Raw genomic sequence first — 23,513 nt, 5'->3', positions numbered from 1 at the left:
CAACACCATCAATCAACAAGAACATGAACAAGATAACCAACACCATCCCAAAAGCCATCTAGAAGTTGCACCAACACCACTTATCACATGCATCAAAAGATCTTTAACAAAGATTTGTCAGTAGAACCCTTTTTGGTGACCAAAAGGTTTACTAGAACAAATGATAGCTCCTGGGTCATCAAACCCTGAACCAACTGATTGTGATACCCATCTGAATAGCATGAATGATAGATCCAAACCAAATCCACAAACCAAGGAATACTAGAGCATACCAGATAAATATCATAAACCAGCCACTCTACCAGAACCTATCAGAAGCTGGTAAACAACCAAAATAGTCGGTGTTGCCATCAATGCAACACATAACCAATTCTTCCAATTGCTAATAATCTCCCCCTTTGGCATTGATGGGAACACTAGATGTGAAAAACATCCAAGTGCCAAGAAATGCCAAACAAGTCTCCCCCAAAGGAAGACAACCAACAAACTCCCTCTATGAATGATATCTATGTTAAGCTATGCTCTTTAGCATTTAGATAAACTAGTCTAACTTCATTTGCTTCCACCTTCTCCTTCAAAAATTTATACTTGATAGATATGTGCTTTGTCTTAGAATGAAATACCAGATTCTTTGATATATCAATAGCAATAGAGTTATCACAGTGAATAACTACCGATTCATTACAATCCACCCTTATATCCTTCAACATTTTCTTCATCCATACAACTTGTGTATAGTTAGTAGTAACAACAACATACTCAACTTCCACAATAGGTAAAGATGTACATGACTGCTTCTTGTTGATCCAAGAAACAAGTTTTTTTCCAAGAAAGAAAGCTCCACCAGATGTTCTCTTTCAGTCATCAACATCTCCAGCCCAATCAATATTTGTATATGTACATAGTGTAAAGTCATCATTTTTAGGATACCACAAACAAAATTTAGTTGTTCCCTGCAAATACCTTAAAAATCCTTTTCACCATGCTCTCATGATTCTCTTGAGGATCACTCTGATATCTTGATACAATATAAACTACATTCATTATATCCAGTCTAGTCTGAGTCAGATATAACAAACCTCCAATCATAGACTTGTACCTTGTAGGATTTATTGGTGCTAATGCATCTTTCTTAGTCAACTTCTCACTTGTAACCATAGGTCTACCAACCGGTTTAGAATCTTCCATACCAAAATTATTCAACAACACTATAGCATACTTAGTTTGACAGATGAAAATACCTTTATTAGTTTGAGTAATCTATAATTCTAAGAAAAATTTCATCTCCCCAATCATAGACATCTCAAAATACATAACTTATCCTCACCTCTAAAAATGATATAATCAACAAAGACTTCAACAATCAATATGTAATCATTAGTAATCTTATAGTATAAATTACTGTCAACATTACCTTTAGTGAAACCAAGCTTCAAAATATATATATCCATTCTTTCAAACCAAGCTCTGAGGGCTTGTTTCAATCCATATAAATCTTTCCTTAACCTGCAAACCATATTTTTGTCATTTGAAAGTGAAAATCCATTAGGTTGCTTAATGAAAACTTCCTCTTCAAGATCTCCATTCAGAAATGCTCACCTAACATCCATCTAATAAACCTTGTAGTTCGTATGGGAAACATAAGCAAGAAATAATCTGACCTCTTCAATCCTAGCCACCAGAGAAAAAGTTTCATCATAATCAATTCCTTCCTTCTGAGAATATTCTTTACAAACTAATATAGCTTTATGCCTCACAACTTGTCCATATTCATTCAATTTATTCCTAAAAATCTATTTAGTTCCGATAATATTCTTATTTTTAGGCCGGGGAACTAAATTCCATGTGTTATTCTTTTCTATCTGATCCAATTCCTCTTTCATAGCTTTCATCCAAATTTCATCTTTACATGCTTCAATTACTGATGCGAGTTCAATTTCAGAAATTAAGCATACCTCATCAGCTGCCAACCTTCTTCTTGTCATCACTCCTTTGTTATTGTCTCCAATGATCTGATCTTCTGAATGATTTAACCTTACATACCAAGGAGTCTTCTGACTTTATGTTCATCTGCTCTAGTCTTCAGTTACTATTGAATTTTATGATACTGCTGGAGTAACTAGTTCAACATTTTGTTCTGGTGCAGGTGCTACCAGTTCAATTATGATCATCTCAATTGTTGGTTCTCTCTCATAAGTTCTGATTTTATTTCTATTTTTCTCATCCACCTTAACATTAGTTCTCTCCAAAATTCTCTACATTATTTTGTTATAACATCTATATGCTTTTCTTTCATTAGAATAACCAATAAATATCCCTTCATCACATCTAGGATCAAACTTTTCAATGGAATCATCTCTTTTGATACAACATTTACTACCAAAGATTCTAAAATACTTAACTGTAGGTGTATGACTAAATCATAACTCATAAGGTGTCTTACTAGTGTCCTCCTTGATATGAACTCTATTGAATGTGTATATTGTTGTGCTCACAACTTCTCTAAAGTAGATATGAGGCAGATTGGCTTCCATCATCATAGTTCTAGCCACATCCAATATAGTTTTGTTCTTCCTTTCCACAACTCCATTCTACTGAGGTGTCTGAGGCGCAGATAACTATCTCCTTATCCCATTCTTTTCACAATAACTATTAGATTCACTGGATGTTAATTCTCCACCCTGATCTGACCTTAAGCATTTAATCTTGAATCATGTCTCTATTTCAACTTTAGCTTTAAATATTTTCAAATTTTCAAATGCTTCCAATTTCTCCCTTAGAAAAGTAACCCACATCATTCTAGAATAGTCATCAATCATTAACATAAAATATCTATCACCTTGAAAACTTTTTATTCTAGTAGGACCACACAAATTAGTATGAATAGGATCAAGAACATTATTAGATTTGTCTTGTATAGTCTTAAAAGTAGTTCTAACTTCTTTTCCCATTTGACATTCCTTACATACTATATTATAGGGCTTCACATTCTTAGGTATATCTCTAACTGCCTTAGTAGAACTAATCTTTACAATGCAATCAAAATTCATGGCACAACCTCTTATACCATAACCAACTCTCATCAATTTATGTAATCAAACATGTCTTGTCATCGAAGTTCAAATGAAAGATTTTACCTTTAGTCTGAGTACCAGTTGTAATCTCCAATCCAGATCTGTTGATAATCTTGCATTTTCCATCCTTGAACTGTAACTCAAATCCCTTATCCACCAACTATCCTACACTCAAAATATTATGCCTTAAACCTTCAGCATAATAAACATTATTAGTATTATTCTTACTATCCAATGATATAGGTCCTCTTCCCTTGATCATTTATGCTATGTCATCTCCAAATCTAACCAGACCGCCATCAAATTCTTGTAAAGATAGAAACTTCCCTTTATCTCTAGTCATATGATGTTAACATCCACTTTCTATCACCCATTCATCCTTGTCTTGAATTTTAGCAGCAAGGGCCTTTTCTTCAAGTACTAGATCATCTTCCTTGATAGCAAAAAATACCCATTCCTTTCCATTGCTGGATCCACTAGCTAAATCTTGTGTTGGTTCATCATCAGAACCAGTCACACCTTCCTCATCAACATAGTAGCATGATTTTTCTTTGCTTCTCCTGTACTTATGCTTGTTCTAATAATCATTTTTAGGCCTAAAAGATCTTCTAACTCTTTCCTAAAATCTTGAATTCATTTCAGGACATCTAGATGCAAAATGACCTATCTTATTACATGAAAAACATTTAAAAGGTGATTTTCCTTCATACTTACTTCCTACAGGAACTTTAGGTATTCTTCTAGCAAATAGGGCTTTAAGTTGCTCAAACTCTTCATCTTCTTTCTTCATTTTCCCCAATCCCTTAGCATATAAGGCTTTCCAATCACTTTTTCTGGTAGATGATGTAGATGCATGAAAAGTAAGTTTAGATTTTGCAACTCCAGAAGAACCGAATTCCTCAAGCTCAAAAGAAGATAACTTCCCAACCAAGGTATCCCTATTAATAGAGGGATTTTCCATTGTCCTCAACTCATTAATTGCAGTAGCCTTCATCTTATAAGCTAGTGGCAAAGCTCTCAATACTTTAGAAACTATTTCATCTTCACTCAGAGATTCACCACAACACTGAATTCCCATGACAATCTCATTAACTCTCTCCATAAAAGTAGTAATCCTTTCATCTTCTTCCATCTTCAGGTTCTCATATCTCACTTGGTAACCATCAAGTTTAGCAATTTTCATAGTAGGGTCACCTTCATTCAGAGTCACCAATTTATTCCATATAGCCTTTGCAGTGGATTTGTTAGATATTCCCATAATTTATTCATCCAAAAGTGCACACAAAAGGGCTTCTCTAGCTCTAAAATCATTTTCAATGTCCTTATCCAAGCCTGCTGGAGGAGGATTGCTACATGTTGGATTATGAGGTGTATAACCATTCTCAATGATCTCCCAAATCTCCTTGCCAAGACATCTCACATGAGTCTCCATCTCAATCTTCCATACTCTATAATTTGTTCCACCAAGCCTAGGAATTTCTCTCCAGAAAACAACAACAAATAAACTTGATGAACTTGCACTATTAGATGCCATAGCATCTTCCTCAAATGGTTAAGCTTTTGCAGAGAGGACCAGACTCTAATACCAATTGATAGACAACTTAGATAACTGGAGGACAACTAAGAGTAGGAGGGGTGAATCAATTGTCAGCATATTATAAAAATTTAAGCATTAAATCTTTTTACCGGAATACATAAACCAAATACTAGAATACAAGATATAACAGTTAAGCACAAATATAAACCATAAAACATTTACCAACCATCCACAAAAGATAACACCAAGATTTGTAAGTAGAAAAATTGGTAAAGGGAAAAACCATGGTGGCAAGCCTACCCATAGTCAGATAATACTTCTATAGCAAGTATGTGATAACAATGTTGATATTATGGATGTGTTTCATTGGTTTTGTCATTAATGTCAACACTTATCCTTCTGGAGATCTTTGGTTTTGTTGAACTGACAAATTATATTCATCGACAAGTTCAATGACTTATGCACAGTCACCAGTATATCACTCACCGATAGTTAATATTGTTCACCGAAACTGAAGATGACTTGTTATCATATGGAGATCACTTGCTTATGTCGAAGACATGTTTTGGACACTTGGTTTTGGTATTTTGGTTATTATTCTAATTGGGTTGACATATTTGTTGTTATAGGTAGATTGGTCTAGGTTATGACTGGCACACATCATCTATTCCAGATCAGCACGACACGTTATGGAGATGATTCAATTAATTGGATATTGTTGTAAATGTATTGAGTCAACATGATGCATCACATCTTGACTTATTTATAATTGATTTAATTGTAATATTCTTAGTGAGCCAACCTACACATTTGGTCTTAGGTTTTGGTATATATGTAAGATCTCATTTGTGAGATAATGTAATAGATAGAGAGAAGATATATGGATATGGTATTGTAACATGGTATGTGCGAATATTGAAGATCATATGAGAAGACCATAGAGAAGGTTCAAGGAAGGTTTGAAGGTGATTATCAGAGCTTAACCAATACTAAATCTAGCATTAAAGATGATACTTTCAACAGTACATTATCATTGGATTTAACCATCCAAATGTAGTCAGTGTGACTCTTATTTTGTGATTGAGTAGTGACCTCTAGGCGGTTGGCCTTTCTGCATGTGTAGACCCCATTTGTATACACATACTATCTGTAGTAGTATCATCTGATTGTGGGTAAGGTTTCCCACCATGGTTTTTCCTCTTACAAGGTTTCCATGTACAAATCTCTATGTTATGTGTTGTGGATATTGTTTCTCTTTCTGTTCTATGCATTGAGTTTCACTATTATTAATATTAACTACTAATCTGTCTACTGACATTAAGTTTGGTTTACTAGTATTAAGTATCAAGTTTGATTAAGTTATATTTGAGATGAAATTAATATACAACTGATTCAAGCCCCTCCCCCCTCTTAGTTGCCTCTGGGTCCTAACAATTGGTATCAGAGCTAAGTCCTCTTTTTGCAGAAGTTTAACAACTTGAGGAGATTTTATGGCAACTAACTTTTTCAAGAAGGACAATCCGAAACTTGATAGAACTAATTATAGTATATGGAAGATCAGAATGGAGACACATCTAAATTGCATTGGAAGATAAATATGGGATGTTACAAAGAATGGTTATGTTGCTCCTTTACCAAATCAACCTCATCCACCAACATTGGCTAAGGATCTAGAGAATGATTGCAAAGCAAGAGAAGCACTTCTGAGCGCATTGTCAGATCACTAAATCATGAGATTATCAGACCGATCTACTACTAAAGATATTTGGGATAAATTGGAGACATTGAATGAAGGAGATACCACTGTCAAAATTGCAAAACTGGAATGCTTTCCATTCAGGTATGAAAATCTGAAAAATGGAAGAAGATGAAAGAATTTATGCTTTTATGGAAAGGGTTACTGAAATTGTTTTGGGAATACAATGTTGTGGAGGTTTCTTAAGTGAAGATGAAATTGTTTATCAAGTTTTAAGAGCATTGCCACTATCATACAAAATGAAAGTAACTGCTATTAATGAGTTGAGAACTATGCCTAATACATCAGTATCTAGACATACCTTGGTTGGAAAACTTTCAGCATTTGAGCTTGACAAATTTGGTCCTGTTGCTACAATTAAGACAAATTTAGCCTTCAAAGAATCATCATCTACAACATCATCATCATCATCTGACAAATCTGATTGGAAAGCACTTTATGCAAGAGAAATTGAAGATATGAGAAAAGAAAATGAAGAAATGGAAGAACTTGAATTACTATTTGCAAGGAAAATGCCTAAAGGTCCTATTGGAAGTAAGTATGAAGGTAAAGCACCATTTAAATGTTTTAACTTAAATAAAGCTGGTCATATGGCATCTAGATGTCTTGATAGACATGCAAGATTGAGAGAAGAAGCTAAAAGGACATACAAACCTAAGCCTGAATATCAGAGATATATATTTAAGAAGAATAGAGACAAATCATGTTACTATGTTGATGAAGGAATTACTGATGATTCTAATGAAGAACAGACAGAAAATGGATGGGCTTTTGTTGCAATAAAAGAAGATCAACTGGAACCTACTATTCCACTGGTAGAATAGGCCCTAATAGCTAAAATTGAAGAAAAGGATGAATGGATCATAGATTCTGGATGTTCACATCATATGACTGGTGACAAAAGTAAATTCTTATCTTTAAAGGAATACAATGGAGGTCTAGTAAGATTTGGGGATGATAAATCTTGTTTGATCAGAGGAAAACGCACTATATCTTTTGATGGTAAGAACAATATTGATAATGTTTATTATGTTGAAGGTTTGAAGCATAATGTTTTGAGTGTTGGTCAATTAGTTGAAAAGGAATTTTAGTTACAGTTCAAGAATGGTAAATGCAAAATCATGAAAAGAACTATTTTGGAGATTGCAATCAATAATCAGACTAGAGGTAATATCTTTCATTTGAATAACAGTGAAAAGACATGCTTGATTGCACATATTGATGAAAGTTGGTTATGGCATAAATAACTTTGTCATGTAAATTTTGTTTGCATTATAAAGATTAGTTCAACTAAGGTAGTAAGGGATTTACCTAAGATTATAAAACCTCATAATCTAGTATGTAAGGAATGTCAAATCGAAAAGCAAGTTAGAACAACTTTAAAGAGTATTTCTAAGAAATCCAATAATGTTCTTGATTTAATCCATACTGACTTGTGTGGTCTGGCAAAAACAAGATGTCTACAGGTAGATAGATACTTTATGCTAATCATTGATGATTATTCTAGAATGTGTTGGGTTACTTTTCTCAGGGAGAAATCAAAAGATTTGGGGAAATTCAAACTATTCAAGGAAATGGTAGAGAATGAAACCAGTAAGAAAATCAAATGTTTAAGATCAGATCAACGAGGTGAATTCACATCTAAGGAGTTTAACACATTTTGTGAAGTGAATGGAATTAGAAGACAACTAGTAGCACCCTAGACACCTCAGCAAAATAAAGTTGTGGAAAGGAAGAACATAACTATTCTGGATGTAGCCAAAAGCATGATATTAGAAGCAAATCTACCTCATGTGTATTGGAGAGAAGCAGTAAATACATCGGTTTACAATTTTAACATAGTTCACATTGAAGATAGGAATTTGGAAATCATCAAAGCAAATCGAAATTAGACTAGCTCAATCACGAAAACTAAATTGCAATGATAACAATCCTAATTACATTCAATAGAAAACATGAAGACAAGATATTCAAAATGAATTTAAAGCAAACCAAATGCAGATATCTCCTTCAAATTTCTTTGTTTGTGGATCTCACCTACAAGTGCATAAGCATGAGATGAAAGCAAGATTGACAAGACAACATAAGGATACTAGAAGCGTGATTGATCGATCGGGCCTTTGATTGAAGAAAATCATCCAATTTATAGAAAAATTGGAGAGATGACAAGATTAGCATGAAGAGATTTGAAAGGAAATTTCAAATCAAGAATGACAAATATGAAAAATTATGAAAAATTAACACTTTCTATGCAAGATTGATTGATTGACAAATTATGACAAAATTGACAAGGTTGCTATGGAAAATTGATTGATTGACAAATTATGACAAATTATGACAAGATTGAAATGTCATTCCCATGAAATTAGGGGAAATATTAGAAAAATAGGAGAAAATAGAAAATTAGATGAATTGGAAATTAGGAAATTAGAAATTGATGGAATTTAGGAAATTAGGAATTAGGAGAAATTAGTAAACTGGAAAATTAGGTAAATTAATTAATAATTTTTCATTCATTAATTAATTCACAAAAAGAGGGAGGAATTAATTAGCCAATTAAATAAATATTTAATTGTGACAAGAAGACTTAGGATAAATAAATAAATTATTTAAACTATAGAGAAAATGACAAACAAGATTAAATGAATAAATCATAAAACCTTAGAAGATGAATTAGAAATGCAAGGACGACAATTAGTTCTTGAAAAAAGATAATTGATGTCATTTTGATTTGATAATTATTTTGATTGACAAAGGATCAATGCTGACAAACGATTGAGATTGGTTGATAAATTGACCAAGATTGATAAAGAGACCAAATTCATAGGCGCCAATTGATGAGGAACAATGACTAATTGATCCAAATTGACACGATTGAAAAGGATAACGATCGATGACAAATCGATCGCAAAATTGATGATATTGACAAGAGGATAAGGATTGATGATGATTCGATCACAAAATGACAAGATTGAAAAAGGACAACGATCGATGACAAATCAATCGCAAAATGACAAGATTGAAAAGAACAACGATCGATGACAAATCGATCGCAAAATGACAAAATTGACAAGGACAAGGACAAGGATTGATGACAAATCGATCACAAAATGATGAGACTGACAAGAGGAGAAGGATCGATGACGAATTGATCACAAAATGACAAGATTGTAAAGGACAACAATCGATGACAAATTGATCGCAAAATGACAAGATTGACAAGGACAAGGATCGATGACGAATCTATCGCATAATGACAAGATTGAAAAGAGGACAAAAACCCTAATTCTATCATCGATTAGGATTGACGATGTCCAAAATGAAATCGAATGAATGATGTCAAATTATGCCAAATGAGCACGCACATTGATGTGATAGGATAAGATCAACCAAAATCATGACTGAAGATTATTATCGACAAGACCTAATTTGAAAGCGAGATAAATGAGGAATGCAGAAGAAGGACTTGATGCTCACAAATGATAAAGACCAAGTGCTCAACATAGAAGAAATCTCAATGCAATGCAAAACCCTAAAATAAGGCAATGCGCCAATGATAAAGTATGACTCCGCAAGCGTTGACCATTTTTAGACGTCTACATTTTGCCCCTCTTTGAGACAATCCGATTCTAAGCATTGTTTCAAAGAACAATAATGAAAATGCCCCAGACAATGACAATGACATATGCATGCCCCCTCGAGGAATTGGCTAGAAAAATCCAGAAAAGAGGCCAATTGATCAATAAGAATTACAGAAGATGATAGGTTCTAATAGATTGCCAAGACTGATGGAAGAAATGTTAGTAAGAAGAAATTAGACAAAGGACAGTTAGAGATGAAGGAAAACTTGCTTTCACATATGCACATAAGTAGGTGAGAACTTTTATTTGATATGGCAAAATGGATGCGACGCAACATGGCAATGAAGGCCAGAGCGATAATACAATCACTTTACGTAAGACAGACACATCGCATGCAAGGAATGAGTGAAGCATCCTAGGGTGCATACATCAAGGGTCGAGGTATGTGCGGTGTTCACAAAGCAAATGTACTTATCACAGACACCCAATGATACAGTTGCCCCAATTTGTGACAAACATTCCACAAACAACAAACACAACAAAAAAAGGAAAGGGACCATGAACCATCCCGGTCACTCTAAATCACTCAGTGACATCATCGAGAAACATAGGAACATGATCGAAGCCAAAGATAAATTAGTAAAAAGATAAGATGCACAAATTCAACCAAGTCAAACAAACAGTCTGATTGTCATTATCAAAAGCAGAAAACAAGAATGATCATGTTGTCTAGTTTCAAGGAATGCGGTACCCCATCTAAGACATGACACAGTCTGGTTTCGAGTATACCACACCCTGTATAAGACCCATGATAATAGTGACAAGGAAAAATGATATTGATGTTGATTGATTGATATGACAATTTTGATCAGTTTGAATGTCTAGTTTGATTGAAAAGTTCATCTGTTAATGCACGATTTCATTAAAGCACAATGTTGTAACATGTTATCTATTTGTTGTCTTCACAAATGTTTGATTGATTGTCGTTGGATGTATGCTCAGTGATCTGCTATTCACAAAGGGAACCATTTATTGACAAAATGCAAAATTCCAAAGAAAATTGTTTTTGGATTTTGATGTTTTAAGATTTTTTTGTTCGTTTTTTTAAGGACTTTATTTGACTTTTTAGGGATTTTTTAAGGACATTATTTGATTTTTAGGGATTTTTTTCAAGACTTTATTCGATTTTTTTGGATTATTTTAGGACTTTTTTAAATGTTTTTGGATTATTTCAGAATTTATTTTTTTGGATTATTTCAGGACATTTTTTGATTTTTTTTGGATTATTTCAAGACATTTTTCAATTTTTATGATTTTGCCCCTAGTGTCTAGCAAGGCAAGGAATATGATAGGTGAATAAATAAGCTTTCTAAAATGATGGTAAATAGAGGGAAGACAAAGGCCTTTTATTATGGAGACAATGGGACAAGAGATTGGGTATGGCAATGTAAAGCAGGAAGATGGCATGAGGGACATGTCAAGTGGTTTTTGAATCCATGTTTAAATTTTGCATCCTTATGTCAGATCAAGATCAAGGAATGAAAAAGAGTGTATGGATAGTGATAAGATAAGGATAGGATAAGCAAGACCAAGAATGGATAAGAGACATGGACTAAAGGTCGGGGTAGGCTAAGGGATAGTGGCAGAAAGTTGCAATAAGCTAGGGAATATGGATGAAAGGTTGTAATAAGAAAATGGATAAATACCAAAAGCTATGATATACTAAAAGCTGCAAACAAAATGCATGATTCTCATGATGATCCTCAACCTTGTCAAGATCAAAGGTGGAAAGAGGAAATGGACATGAGGGACAAGAGGATATGAAGGTTAATGACATGGTATGATAGGATAATGAAGGGAAATAGGATATGAAGGAGGAAACCTACCCCCAAGTGTGGTGTGCAAGAAGTTCATAGATTATGCATGACGCCTATTTTCCAGGTTTTTATCATGATACTTTCACAAGGCGCCTATTTGCTAGGTTTTCACCAGTGGATGAATTATTTTCCTTTATTTTTTTCTTTTGTCTTTTTTTTTTTTTCACTGTTTTTTTTTTGACTTTTTCAATAGAAGTTGGACACATGATAGGGGATGGAAGAAGGACTCAAAAATCTTTTTGTTTGGATAGTAGCCTTGAAAAAAAATGGACCATGATCTTTAAAAGTATGCTCAAAGATGTTGGTAGGATAAGGACATGGAAAAAGAGATGAAATTAAGGCAAGGATTTATGCAAAGGATTGGACTAGAGGGATGGAAGGATGGAAAATATGCATTGGATAATGGATAGGGTATTGGAAGAACTAGGCTTTAGTGGAAGGAAATGAAGGCAAGATCAACATTGGCACACACCTTGACGGGTGGTGGACTAATGGAGGAAAAATGGATCTCAGATTGTGAGATTTGGATGGAGGAATAGATTGGGATTTTGGGACATAAGGACCCAAAATGGATGAAGAAGGTGATGGAGGAACAAATTTGAGAGGGTTGGATGGAGGAATAGAAAATTTGGATGCCAAGTTGGATGTTTCTTTAGGCTTTTGTGCTTCAAGGAGCCGCTTAGGGATCCACATGGTTTTTTATTTTTCATGCTTTTGTGGTTCATTGGAGTGAATTGCTTGCACAAGGGATTTAGGAACCCATATATATTTTGACTTTTTTTTTGAGCAATGGGCCTTTGTGACCTTATGGATTTTTCCTTTTCCTTATAGACCAAATTTTGCTTTGCTTTGACATGTCGATTATATTAGACAAGTTGATCCTTGAATACATGTGGATTGCTAGACTTATGACTTTTATGCTTGGCATCCAAACTGCTTAGGAAAGGAATTCATGGATGGATATGAATGAAATGGAGTTATTTTGGATTGATAAAATTTACTCAAGGATGTATGCCTTTTCTGACCTTGCATAAATGATGAAGGTATATAAGGACCTAAGATGTATGGAAGGTATGATGGGGAAGGTGTATGTTTTGATTTTGATGGAGGGATGCCAACGTCTTGAGAGTGAGTTGTGTAGACATGACCCTTAAGATCTTCTTTGATATGGAGAGATTCTTTCTTATGGAGATCTACTCCTTTTCCTTTATCAATATCTTGACTTGTACGATACTATTTTCTTTGGGAAGAATATGCGAGTCCATTATGAGGTGGATATGATATGAGAGAAATAAGGAGATCTTGAAGTGGATCAGATTGCACCAAAGTGGAAGAACCCATTATGCATGTCGAGGGTTCATGGACATCTTACACTGACATGTTAGAATCATAAGGGGGATTAGGATCATGAGGGGAACTAGGATTGTGTAGTGGACATGGTTCAATGATAGGCTCTTCAAGAGATGGAATGGGAGAAATAATGGGATCATCAAAAGAAATGAGACCTTGGAGTGTATATGGAGCATTAAGACAAGGAGATGGAGGAACAAGAGGATCTTGTGGAGGATTTAAAGGAATAATTTGATCTTGACAAGGAGGAAGATCATTGGAACCCTTTTTAAAGGTGCTTTTCTCTTGACTTTCAATGGGATCATCAAAAAGGATGGAAGGGATATCTTGATCTTTCTTAGGAAGTGGAATGTCAATGGGATTTGAAATGGTGTTGTGTTCTTGGATAGAATTGACAGGAATAAGTGAATCATTACAAGTGTCTGGGGAAATGGGATCTTGGTCAACAATTGGACGGGATGATAAGGTTTCAAGATCTTTATCTTCATCTATTTCAAGACACGTTTCTTCATGCTCTAAATTATCCTCTTGACATGGGGTTGGACTATGGATATGCATGGGGGATTTTGGCAAGGGATTAATGCTTTGGCACGAAGGGGATGGAATTTGAATGGGACTCTCGAAAAGAGAAGCATTTGATGGTATCAAATCTTGCATTTTCAAATAGTACAAGGGATTGGTATAAAGTTCTTGATACAGCTCTTGTTGTTGTGGTTATGCCATGCCTTGACATTGACCATGTTGTTGTGCTTCTTGTGCTGGAATCATCATTGGTAGCCTTGGTTGATATTGCAATTCATGGTGTTGTTGATATTGCACAGACATCAATTGTGGTTGTGAAGTATGATAACTTGTTTTGCCTAACACATATTGAGGCACATGTTATTATTGATGCTGACAAATTAGAATTTGCTGACTTTGTGCCAATTGTTGTTGTCTTGATGTAAATCCCATCATTTGCAAAAACCTTTGTTTGGGAGGTTTTTGTTGTTTCTCCTTAAGATGGGGTATTGCACTTGCATTGACTTGCTGTGTTGTTTGTCTGATCCATTGTGGTGGTTGCAAGTTTGAATTAACTTGTAATGCTGCAAAAGACACTGCAACATGTTGTTGAATGCGATATTGATATTGTTGTGCATTGCTTGTTTGCACATTCGATTGTGCCTTTTGTGTATTACTCAATTGTTGCAACATTTGTTGTTGGTGCATACCACTTTTTGTAGCTCTTTGTGTTGCCCTTCTCGAAGGATCTGTCACAATATTTTGCATAATAGGTACTTGAGTATTCAGCAAATATATTGAACTTAATGGGACATAGGAACTTTTTTGCATTGTGGAATTGTTTTGGACATTGGTAAGATCAGGCATTCCAGTCGTAAAGCTTTCTTGCATCTTAGATTTTGATCCACTTATAATTATTTCAGCAATCATTTCTTGTTGAGGGACAGCTATCAATATTTGTGTGGCCCTCATTTGATCTTGTGTTATAGGTGTTGTATTAAATAACGGATTGTTTATTGTTTCAAATGGTGACTTTTGAGGAATAGTCACTGTCAACATTTTTGAAACACGTTTACTCATCAAGGTGTGTTGAGTTTCTTGTTGCACATTTTCTTCATTTGGATGTGGAGAGAAACTTAACAGCTCACCACCTTGTTGTTTTTGCACATTAATTTGCTCACTTGAGGAGGTCACATTACTCATCATGTCAAGATATTTTTGTGGGAACATCTTAAAGACCTTGTTCAAGAATTTATCCATCTTTTTTGTCAACTTTGGATCTTTAAGGAACATATCAACATCATCAGAAGCATCAGAATCTGAAGAAGGATCTGGTAAAACATTTGGATTTATTTCTTGTTGCACGCCTTGATCTGAACCAAATCATTGTGAAAGATTTTGTTCCTCATGTAATGTTTGAATTTCATGTTGCAGGTTCGATTGATTCCAATCAAAAGGTGCATTTCCTCTTGGTGTTGGTGGAACACTCCCATGTCCTAGTTTCATGGGTACAAACACTAGTTCATATAATGGAGGTGGTCCAGGTTGAACCATTCCATATGTTGGTAATGATGTGCTTGACGAACCTTCAATTTGTACTATGTGACTAGTTTGAAACTGTGAGTTTGATATGTTGTCAGTGGGTTGATACGTTGGTTTGCCCATCTTCTTAGATTTTGACCTTGTTTCAACAGGCATGTCACTTATGCAAATGCAATATTTTTGGAATTTTTCAAGGATAATATATGATATGCAACTAAATGCAAACTAAATAGGTGAAAATGCAATCTATTGCAAGAATGTAACCTATGTTTTTGTTCTTTTTTCAAGATTTTGACAAGCTCATGAATGCAATTCTAAAAATGAGACCCTTAGGAAATTGAAATGATGTCTAGACCTCAAAGGACAAAAGGACCAAGTGACAAAAGGACAAAATGAGAATGTCTCCCCTATATGCTTGGATACTAAGCTAGGTTTCACCAAATGACATTGATGACAAAAAGACAAAAGTTTGATAAGGTCTAGACTTCCTAACAATGACTTAGGATTTATCAAAGATTTGGATTACTCAAGTATGACAAAACCTAGTTTTGACACTATATGCAAAGGGACAATTACTATGCAAATGACCCTAATATGATATGATAATGACCTAAGCTTAATGAAGAGACCTAGGGTATGCAAATGTGACCTAATGTTATAAGGACAAGGATGCAAATGCAAATGTATGGCAATGTCAACCTAAGACAAAACTTAAGATTGAATTATGAATTGGTATTACTCTAATGCAAGAGGACACATGCAAATGGATGACCCTTATTGATATGGAAAGGAGTATGACCTAGGTGAAACCTAACCTTGGTAGTTGACAATGAATTTGCAAAATGCAAACCTAGGATGAACCTAATGTTGGACATGCAATATGACACCTAAGTGAGGACCTAATAATGACATGCAAGGGGACACCTAAATGAGAACCTAATAAGGACATGCAAATGGACACCTAAATGAAATGGACCAAGTGGAATGCAAGAATGATGCTCTAAGCCCTAAGTATGGACAATGGAGGACCTAAATCTGAGTGACATGAATGTTTAGACAAGATTTTGAAAAATGTTTGACAACCATGTTTGAAGGTGTTTTGAACTTTGTTGAATGAAATACTCTTGTGTTTAACCTTGTTTTGAATCAATTTGTCTTGTTTTTGAAATGAGACACAACTCAACTTTTGACAAGCAAAGAAGAAAAAATATTTTAACTTAGCCTCAAGACAATCATGCTCATTCACACATTTCTTATGGTAGCTAAGGACAGTAGGTACTTGAGAGGTAGACTCGTTATGAGATTAAAGGAGAATACATAGATGCTTGACCCCACAGGCTCCCCTGCATGGCACTCACTTCTCAGGGTAGCCAAGCATCAGTCCCCATGGAAATCTCCCCATGGTGAACTTAGTATCTCTTCCAAGTATCCGAACACCTCCTTCTCAAGCAACTAGAAGGATCTTGGCCTCTAAATACAAGGTGTTTAGTAAGGATTTCTATTAAGCGCTACTCCTTGGTGTCACACAAGCGTGATTGAGACACAAGACCACCAAGATACCAAAAAAATGTAGTCACGCAAGCATGATTTAGACCATGAGGCCCTACTTAGATGCTGATATGAGAAAGAGTTCAAGGGTCATCACTTCCCAAGTAACTACAATTCCCACATAACCCTTCCTTCAAAGCTTTCACCCATCAGGTATTTATTTATAGTGAGTTAGAGTGCAAAGGTACTCTAGCTGTGCTCACTTTGGGTCATTTCCTTCTCACGATTGTCACTTGCTTGCAAAAGAAAGCAAATGGTCAGGAAGGTAGGCCCTCTAAAGGTAACAAACAATCCAAAACATGAGAATGGTATCGATGATCTGGATTTTTTATCACCCTAAAAAGGATGAGAGCATACTCTCCTACTCCAATGTCAAACTTGACAAGCAAAGTGAACACATGTTCATTCCATCCTACTTACCAAACATACTAGGTGCCTAATTATGAATCACAAACACAAAGTTTGGTTGGAATATAAGGCAACTTGCAAAATCACTAAGTTAGGAGTTTGATTTGTTTGGTCTTTGACTAGCAAACCTGCATAAGATTTGTTAGTAGTTTCATTCTTAGTCTTCGTCACATGTAATGCCAAGGTGCTGCACAGAGCATCAATACCAAAGAAAACCAGAATACAAGAATAGAATGCAAAACAAAGTAATTTGCAAGTAAAAACACTGATTTTCACCTCTGTTTCTAGCCTTACACAGGTGCATAATGTCTTGACACAGGCATAGAATGCCTTGACACAGGCTCAGAATGCCTTGACATAGGCACAAATCCCTTTGACATAGGTGTAGAATGCCTTGACATAGGCGTAGATCCCTTGACACAGATGCAAAACACCTTGACACAAGCATAAAAGTGCCTAGAAAGCCCTGAGTTGCCCTGTTTCTTTTGTTTTCACTTGCAAATCAGGTCAAAAGGCACTCAAAACATGGTTAAATGGTTAGTTTCACATCAGGTTCACATATTAATGTAGATAGGAATTTGGAAATCATCAAAGAAACTCAAAATTAGACTAGCTCAATCAGGAAAAGTAAATTGCAATGATAACAATCCTAATTACATTCAATAGAAAACATGAAGACAAGATATTCAAAATGAATTTAAAGTAAACCAAATATAGATATCTCCTTCATAATTCTCCATTGTCCTTCTTTCTCCTTCAAATTTCTTTCTTTGTGGATCTCACCTACAAGTGCTTAAGTATGAGATGAAAGCAAGATTGACAAGACAACATAAGGATACTAGAAGCGTGATTGATCAATCGGGCCTTTGATTGAAGAAAACCATCCAATTTATAGACAAATTGGAGAGATGACAAGATTTGCATGAAGAGATTTGAAAGGAAATTTCAAATCAAGAATGACAAATATGACAAATTATGACAAATTAACACTTTCTATGCAAGATTGATTGATTGACAAATTATGACAAAATTGACAAGGTTGCTGTGCAAAATTGATTGATTGACAAATTATGACAAATTATGACAAGATTGAAATGCCATTCCCATGAAATTAGGGGAAATATTAGAAAAATAGGAGAAAATAGAAAATTAGATGAATTGGAAATTAGGAATTAGGAGAAATTAGTATATTGGAAAATTAGGTAAATTAATTAATAATTTTTCATTCATTAATTAATTCACAAAAAGAGGGAGGAATTAATTAGCCAATTAAATAAATATTTAATTGTGACAAGAAGACTTAGGATAAATAAATAAATTATTTAACCTAGAGGGAAAATGACAAACAAGATTAAATGAATAAATCATAAAACCTTAGAAGATGAATTAGAAATGCAAGGACGACAATTAAGTCTTGACAAAAGATAATTGATGTTGATTCGATTTGATCATGATTTTGATTGACAAAGGACCAATGCTAACAAATGATTGAGATTGGTTGAGAAATTGACCAAGATTGATAAAGAGACCAAATTGATAGGCACCAATTGATGAGGAACAATGACTAATTGATCCAAATTGACATGATTGAAAAGGACAACAATCGATGCCAAATCGATCGCAAAATTGACGAGATTGACAAGAGGAGAAGGATCGATGACGAATCGATCACAAAATGACAAGATTGAAAAAGGACAACGATCGATGACAAATTGATCGCAAAATGACAAGATTGAAAAGAACAACGGTTGATGACAAATCGATCGCAAAATGACAAAATTGACAAGGACGAGGATCGATGACAAATCGATCACAAAATGATGAGATTGACAAGAGGACAAGGATCGATGATGAATCGATCGCAAAATGACAAGATTGAAAAGGACAACGATTGCTGACAAATCGATCACAAAATGACAAGATTGACAAGGACAAGGATCGATGATGAATCAATCACAAAATGACAAGATTGAAAAGTGGACAAAAACCCTAATTCTATCATCGATTAGGATTGACGATGTACAATATGAAATCGAATTGACAATGTCAAAATATGCCAAATGAGCACGCACATTGATGCGACAAGATAAGATCGACCAAAATTATGACTGAAGATTATTATCGACAAGACCTAATTCGAAAGCGAGATAAATGAGGAATGCAAAAGAAGGACTCGATGCTTGCAAATGATAAAGACCAAGTGCGCAACATAGAAGAAATTTTAATGCAATGCAAAACCCTAAAATAAGGCAATGTGCCAATGTTAAAGTATGACTCCGCAAGCGTTGAACATTTTTAGATGTCTACACACATTAAAGGTGAAACCGACAAGACATCTTATGAACTATGGTTGGTAATACTCCTACTCTTAAATACTTCTGAATATTTGGAAGCAAATGCTACATTAGGAGAGATGAGTATATTGGTAAATTTGATCCTAGAAGTGATGAAGGAATATTTCATGGTTATTCATCTAAGAGCAAAGCATATAGATGTTTTAATAAAAGATTGCAAAAAATCATTGAGAGTGCAAATGTGAAGATAGATGAACACTTTAGTGGAAATTCAAGGTCTATGGATTCTGAACCGGCAATTGAGATGATCATAAATGAACCAATATAGAGTAAACTAGTATAGAATGTGGATCCAGTCACATCGACATCATCAGAGAATTCCACTATGACTGAAGAACAACAAGTGAAAACACCCAGGTATGCAAGATTGAACCACTCTGAAAGTCAGATAATTGAGAATAAGTATCAAGGTGTTATGACAAGAGGGAGACTGGAAAATGAAGAGGTATGTTTAATTTCTCAAATTGAACCAGCATCTATTATTGAGGCATGTGAAGATAAACATTGGATTAAAGCTATGGAAGATGAATTATAACAATTTGAAAAGAACAATACATGGAAATTGGTTCCTCGGCCTAAAGATAAAAATGTAATTGGAACTAAATGGGTATTCAGAAATAAACTTAATGAAGATGGTAAGGTAATTAGAAACAAAGAAAGATTAGTGTGTAAAGGATATTCACAAAAAGAGGGAATTGATTACAATGAAACCTTTGCACCAGTACCTAGAATTGAGGCAGTCAGATTATTTCTTGCATTTGCAGTACACAAGAACAATAAAGTATATCAAATGGATGTAAAATGTGCATTTCTGAATGGTGATCTTGAAGAGGAAGTTTACATTGAACAACCTAAAGGATTTTCATTGATAAATGATAAAGATATGGTTTGCAGATTAAGGAAAGCTTTATATGGATGGAAGCAAGCTCCTAGAGCTTGGTATGCTAGATTGGACAAATATCTTTTGAATCTTGGTTACACTAAAGGTAATGCTGACAACAACTTATATTTGAAAGTGACTAATGAAGACATCTTGGTTATTGAAGTTTTTGTTGATGATATCTTTTTTGGAGGAGAAGATGGATTGTGTAAAGACTTTGCTAATAAGATGCAATAAGAATTTGAAATGTCTATGATTGGGGAGATAAAATTCTTTTTAGGATTGCAAATTTCATGGACTGATAAAGGTATATTCATATGTCAAACAACGTACTTAAAGGAACTATTGAATAAATTTGGTATGGAAAACTCTAAACCAGTAAGTACTCCTATGACTACAACTAATAAATTGACATTGAAGGATGATTCAGCTCCTGTTAATCCGACAAGATACTAATCTATGATTGGAGGTTTACTGTATTTGACACAAAAAAGACCTGACATAATGAATGTAGTATGTATTGTTTCTGGATTTCAGAGTAATCCTAGAGAAAATCATGAATCAACAGTGAAAAGGATTTTCCAGTATCTACAAGGCACAATAAATCTTTGTTTATGGTATCCTAAAGATGAAAATTTTGATTTAAGTGCATACACTGATGCAAATTGGGAAGGAGATGTAGATGACAGAAAGAGAACCACCGGTAGGGCATTCTTTCTTTGTAGCTGATTGATTTCATGGTTGAGCAAGAAACATAGTTGTACATCATTATCAACAGCAGAATCAAAATATGTTGCAATAGAAACTAATTGTACTAAGGTATTATGGATTAAGAAAATGTTGAGGGACATAAAGGTAAAATGCAAAGAACCTATAATAATTTATTGTGACAATTCAGCAGCAATTGATATATCTAAGAATCTGGTATTTCACTCTAAAACTAAACATGTTTCTATCAAATATAATTTTCTGAAAGAGAATGTTGAAGAAAAAGAAGTGAGATTGGTTTATGTGAATACTAAAGAGCAGATTGCAGATATCTTTACTAAGCCTTTGCCTAAGGAAACTTTTGAATATCTCAAAGAGTAACTTGGGGTAATAACCTCACTAGTAGAGACTTAGAAATTGATGATTGGCATCAAACTGACAGAATTAATAGAGAAAACCTTTTTCCAACTTTCATGGAGGGGAGCTACTTCTCAGGGGGAGTAGTTGGTTATAACAATTGGTTATTGTAATTGGTTCTATGAATTGTTTGTATCTGGTATTTATATTGCTTTGGCATTTGATGTCAAAGGGGGAGAGATATCTATGGCATTTGAGTTCCCTCAAGTACTTTGTTTGACATATGAATATACCTTTATCCGTCTGTGAAATTTGCAATCCTAAAAAGAATTTTATCTCCCCAATCATAGACATTTCAAATTCTTCCTACATCTTATTAGCAAAGTCTTTACATAATCCATCTTCTCCTCCAAAAATGATGTCATCAACAAAAACCTCAATAACCAAGATTTATTCATTAGTCACTTTGAAATATAAGTTATTGTCAACATTACCTTTAGTGTAACCAAGCTTCAAAAGATATTTGTCCAATCTAGCATACCAAGCTCTAGGAGCTTGCTTCAAACCATATAAAGCTTTCCTTAATCTACAAACCATATTGTTATCATTTTTCAATGAAAATCTATTAGGTTGTTCAATGTAAACTTACTCTTCAAGATCACCATTCAGAAATGCATATTTTACATCCATTTGATATACTTTATAGTTCTTTTGTGCTGCAAATGTAAGAAATAATCTGACTGCCTCAATTCTAGGTACTGGTGCAAAGGTTTCATTGTAATCAATTCCCTCTTTCTGTCAATATCCTTTACACACTAATCTTCCTTTGTTTCTAATTATCTTCTTATATTCACTACGTTTATTTTTGAATACCCATTTAGTTCCAATTACATTTTTGTCTTTAGGTCGGGGAACCAATGTCTATGTAGTGTTCTTTTCAATTTGTTCTAATTCATCTTCCATAACTTTAATCCAATGTTTATCTTCACATGCATCAATTATAGACGCTGGTTCAATTTGAGAAATGAAACATACCTCTTCATTTGCCAGTCTTCCTTTTGTCATAACACCTTGATACTTATTCCCAATTATCTAACTTTCAGAGTGATTTAGTCTTACATACCTGGGTGTGTTCACTTGCTGATGTTCTTTAGTCACTGTGGAATTCTCTGATGATGTTGGTGTGACTAGATCCACATTCTGTACTAGTGCACTCAGTATAGGTTCATTTATGATCATCTCAACTACCGGTTCAAAATCCATAGACCTTGAATTTCCTCTAGATTGTTCATCTATCTTCACATTTGCACTCTCAATGTTTTTCTGCAATATTCTAGTAAGACATCTATATGCCTTTCTCTTAGATGAATAACCATTAAATATTCCTTCATCACTTCTAGGATCAAATTTCCCAATATACTCATCTCTCCTAATTTAGCATTTGCTTCCAAATATTCTAAAGTATTTAAGAATAGGAGTATTACCAAACCATAATTCATAAGGTGTCTTATCGGTTTCACCTTTGATGTGAACTCTGTTAAAAGTGTAAATTGTTGTATTCACTACTTCTCTTCAGTACACATGAGGTATATTTTCTTATGATATCATGCTTCTAGCTACATCCAGAATAGTTATGTTCTTCCTTTCCACAACTCCATTTTGTTGAGGTGTCTGGGGTGTTGATAGATGTCTTATAATTCTATTCACTTCAAAAAATGTATTAAAATCCTTAGATGTAAATTCACCTCCTTGATCTGATCTTAAACATTTGATTTTCTTACCAGTTTCATTCTCTACCATTGCTTTGAATAATTTGAATTTCCCAAAAGCTTTTAATTTCTCCTTGAGAAAAGTAACCCAACACATTCTAGAATAATCATCAATGATTAGCATAAAGTATCTATCTCCCTATAGGATTCTTGTTCTTGCCGGACCACACAAGTCAGTATGAATTAAATCAAGAACATTATTAGATTTCTTAGAAATACTCTTAAAAGTTGTTCTAAATTGCTTTCCCATTTGACATTCCTTACATACCAG

This window comes from Cryptomeria japonica, chromosome 2 (assembly GCF_030272615.1).
Source record: "Cryptomeria japonica chromosome 2, Sugi_1.0, whole genome shotgun sequence".
Lineage (NCBI taxonomy): Eukaryota > Viridiplantae > Streptophyta > Pinopsida > Cupressales > Cupressaceae > Cryptomeria > Cryptomeria japonica.
This window is presented reverse-complemented; position numbering follows the sequence as displayed.